The 4,729-nt window shown below is 38.4% G+C and overlaps 1 pseudogene; it reads left to right on the top strand.

Annotated features, from left to right (window-relative positions):
- The first annotated feature begins 353 nt into the window (after positions 1-353).
- On the top strand, positions 354-1,273 carry LOC101344744 (olfactory receptor 6C2-like; annotated as a pseudogene).
- The last annotated feature ends 3,456 nt before the right edge of the window (positions 1,274-4,729 follow it).

Below are 4,729 nucleotides of genomic sequence, written 5' to 3'. Positions count from 1 at the left end.
GTATAAATTATCTGAAAAAAATAATTATTTTCATTTTGAATTATTTGCTGCATGGACTACTACTCAAAGATATTATTTACCAGAAAAGTTAAGTTGCATATTAAAACTCTTTCTCAAAAACAACAACAAAACCCAAAGACCCTTCAAATTTTAAAAGTTTAACAATGGGAAAAGTTCAAAATTATTTATAATAAAATATTTTAGAAAACAGAAAACTATTTCTCATTAAGAAAGATAGCTGCAAGTAGTTCTTTTTTTTTTTTTTTAATTAAATGCTTTATTCTTCACCAATGGTGTTTTCTGCCCAAATAATGAAAGAGAGTTGATGACAGAGAAAAGGAAGTAACTACAATATGGAGATGATAAATGGGACTACTGTCCAAGAATTCATCCTGGAGGGGTTTCCTGCTATCCAGCATCTGGGGAAGGTACTCTTACTGGTGCTTCTGCTGGTATACCTGCGCTCTATCACAGGAAATATGGGAATAATCACCATCACCTAGGCTGACCATCGCCTCCAGACACCAGTGTATATTTTACTCAACAATTTCTCCTTCTGTGAATGCTGTTTTATCACTAAGGTTATTCCTAAGCTGCTGTCCATCTTTCAGGAAGGCAAACCATTCCCTTTACTGCTTGTGTCATACAAACATTTTCCTTTCTATTTCTTGGGTCAACAATTTTCTTCCTCATGGCTGTGATGTCCTTGGACCGGTACCTGGCTATTTGCAAGCCTCTGCATTATCCTACAATCATGAACCTAAGGGTTTGTTTCTTTCTGGTTTTATTCTGCTATACTGTGTCTTTTATCCCCATCACTGGTGTAGTGGTGAAAATTTCTCAATTATCCTTCTGTGGTCCCAAATTCATCCCCCACTTCTTCTGTGACCTTGGCTCTCTGATCCATCTCTCGTGCTCTGACACCAAATCTGTTGAAATGTTGACTTTCAGCCTCGCTTTGTTCATCCTTTTGACATCCTTCGTTTTAACCATCATCACATACAGCCACATAGTAGTCACAATTGTGCACCTCCCAACAGCCAAGGAATGACAGAAGGCTTTCTCCACCTGCTCATCTCACCTCATGGTCTTCTCTCTGATGTACGGCAACTGTGTCTTTATATATGTGAAACCAAAGCAAACCAACAGGCTAGACTCCAACAGAGAGGCTGCTCTTGTGAACACTGTGGTGACCCCACTGCTGAACGCTGTCATCTACTCACTGCGGAACAAGCAGGTCCGTCAGGCTCTGAAGGGTGCTCTGTCAGGGTGAAATTGCAGAAATAGCATCATGGACTTTCAGAGGAGAATGCACTTCCTCCTTCATCTAATCCAATTCCCTCCTAGTTCTGCAATCTCCTACATAGACATTCACATTTGGTTTTTAAGATTCTGCTTGCGGACGTCCAGCAAAATGGCGCTCTAGGCAGAAGCACCATGCCGTCCCTCCACAGCAAAGATCTCAGAAACTAAGCAGGACAGAGAAAACAACAATCATGAAACCCTAAAACATCAAATGAAGAGATAAAGAACTCAGCCAAGGACCAAATGGAGTGAGAAAACTGACAAAGAAGGCAGAGCAAGGAGAGATTCATGCAGAGGTCCCCTATCAGTTAACGCAGCGTGGATCTGCCATCTTGGACTCCTATCGGAGAACAGCAAACAGGGGATACGAGAAAGCAGCTTCATGGAAGTTCCAGCGGGAGACAAAACAACCGTCTCTCATCTCTCCACTCCAATGGCAAGCACCCCTAGCACTCTTTTTTGTTTGTTTGTATGTTTTTGGCTCCTGTTCCTCTCTCGTCTCTCCCTTATACATCTTAGCTCCACACATAACAATCTACCCACTACATCCTGCCTACCTGCACTGTACGCTTAACATCACACCACCAAGCAGCACAGGCACGGCCTACTAGAATCTGCCTGGCACTCATTACCAACCGGCCTTGGTGACTGTAGTAAGTGCCACAAACAACCTGTCCCAGTAACTCCTCTTCAGCTAGACTTGCCCTGCCATACCATATCTGAGTGACTGACCCTGCCAATTGGAGAAGGAGGCGAAAATATTGTGCCCACAAATGAGCAAACAACAAAGAACACAGAGCCCACCTGCTCAGACATAGCCAAATTAAAAAAAGGCACGAAACAAACAAATCTACAATCAACAAACGAGAAAAATAACTACTAAATTCCCCGAAGACAGCAGATAATATCAAAACATTTACAAAAACAGGACAGGATGGTTCCAGTAGGTGTCCAAAATAAAACACGAGATGACTTTCCAGTGGAAGAACATGCACTAGAACTACCTGATAGGGAATTCAAATCTCTAATACTCAGAATTCTCCAAGAGCTGAAGCAAAAAGCAGACAAAAATGAGGAAAAAATAGGCAAATTCATGGAAAATACAGACAAAAATTGGAATAATTCAGGAAAATAATGCAGGAACAAAATGCCAAAATAAATTCACCACTAAAATTTTCCAAAAACAACAATTAGAAATCCAAAAGATAAACAACAAGATTTCAGAAGTGGATGGTGTCATAGAAGGGCTGAGAAGCAGATCTGAAATGGTGGAACACAGGATCAGTGGAATTGAAGACAAACACTTGGATACAACTCTGATGAAAACTCAGAAAAAAGAACAAAGAAAAATGAAGAGACCCTGAGAGTTATGGGGATATAATCAAAAGCAAAAATTTTCGACTGATTGGAATTCTAGAACAGGGGGAGAAAACAGAAAACACAGAGAGGATCATTGAGGAACTGCTGACAGAAAACTTCCCCAATATCGTGAAAGATAAAAGCTGGCCATCCAAGAAGCTCAATAAACCCCATATAGGGGAGACCCCAAAAGAAAATCACCAAGGCATATCATAATCACACTCGCCAAAACCAAAGACAAACAAAGAATCCTGAGAGCAGCTAGAGAAAAACAAGAAGTCACATACAGAGGAGAAACAATAAGACGAAGCTCAGATTATTCAGCAGAAACCATGCAAACAAGAAGGCAATGCGATGACATATATAAAATCTTGAAAGAAAAAATTTCCAGCCAAGAATAATAAATCCTGCAAAACTCTCGTTCAAATATGATGGTGAAATTAGGTCATTTCCAGAAAAACAGAAATTAAGGGAATATGTAAAAGCCAAACCAAACTTTACAAGAATTATTAAAGGGAGTTCTTCGATCTGAGAACAAACACCTTCAGCTCACAGGCAGAATCTAGGATGCAGGATCATACCATCCAGATATCAATCTAGGAAATGAACTCTCTAAGACTATCCAAAACCAAAAGAAATACAACATGGAATCAGAGCAGTTAATCAGTAAATTACGACAAAATCAAAACAATAAAAGAAGGAATAAACGGCATAGGTATAGAACCTTCTAGTGGAGAGGAAGGGAAGTTGGTAGACTGCTTCAAACTTAGAAAGATAAGGGTAAAATTCATGGTAACCACAAAGAAAGTTAACAAACATACTCATAAAAATAAAGAGGAAAAACATAAAGTCTTAGCAAAAAAATAACCCACAAAAACAAAAGAAATGAAAAAACAAATCCACAAACAAAAGTAACTCAGCACAAGAGAGTAAGAAGAACAAAGAAAACTTCAGCACCACAGAAAAAAAGCACTACAAAATGACAGCAATAAACTCACATCTATCAATAATTACACTGAATGTAAACGGACTCAATGCACCCATAAAGAGATGGAGAGTGACAGAATGGATAAGAGAACACGATCCATCAATATGCTGTCTACAAGAGACACACCTTAGAAACAAAGATGTGAATTTATTAAAAGTCAAAGGTTGGAAAAAAATATATAAAGCTAACAGATACCAGAAAAGAGCAGGAGTGGCAATACTAATCTCAGATAAAATAGACTTTAAAACAAAATCCACCATAAAAGACAAAGAAGAACAGTATATAATGATTAAGGGGACGATCCATCATGAAGACATAACCATAATAAACATCTATGTACCCAATGACAGGGCTCCAAAATACATGAAAAAAACCTTAACAGCACTGAAAAGAAATTGACAGTTCCACAATAATAGTAGAGACTTCAACACACCACTCTAAGTAAAGGACAGAACAACTGAAAAGAAACTCAGCAAAGATACAGAATACCTAAAGGGTACAATCAGCCAACTTGACCTCATAGAAATATATAGAACACTCCATCCAACTGCTGCAAAGTACACATTCTTTTCCAATGCACAGAGAACATTCTCCAGAGTAGACCACATCTTAGGCCACAGAGCAAGCCTCAACAAGATCCAAAACGTTGAGATAATTCAAAGTATCTTCTCTGACCACAATGCCAACAAGGTAGAAATTAACAACAGAAAGTGTAAGCAAAAAAAATCCATTACTTGGAAACTGAATAATACCCTGCTTACACGTCAGTAGGTAATAGAAGAAATCAGAGATGGAATCAAAAAATTCCTAGAATCAAATGAGAATGAAAACACACCATACAAAAACCTTTGGACACAACAAAGGCAGTCCTCAGAGCACAATTTATAGCAATAGATGCACATTCAAAAAGATGAAAGGGACAAAATCAAAACATTAACCACATAACTCAAACAAATAGAAAGAGTACAGGAAAAAAAGCCCACAGCCACTGGAAGAAAGGAAATAGTAAAGATCAGAGCAGAAATAAATGAAATTGAGAGCAGAAAAACAATAGAAAGAATCAACAAAACCAAAAGT

This window comes from Trichechus manatus, unplaced genomic scaffold, assembly GCF_000243295.1.
Source record: "Trichechus manatus latirostris isolate Lorelei unplaced genomic scaffold, TriManLat1.0 scaffold00200, whole genome shotgun sequence".
In the NCBI taxonomy this organism is placed as follows: Eukaryota; Metazoa; Chordata; class Mammalia; order Sirenia; family Trichechidae; genus Trichechus; species Trichechus manatus.
The sequence above is the reverse complement of the archived record's forward strand: the minus strand, read 5'-3'. Positions and strand labels throughout refer to the sequence as shown.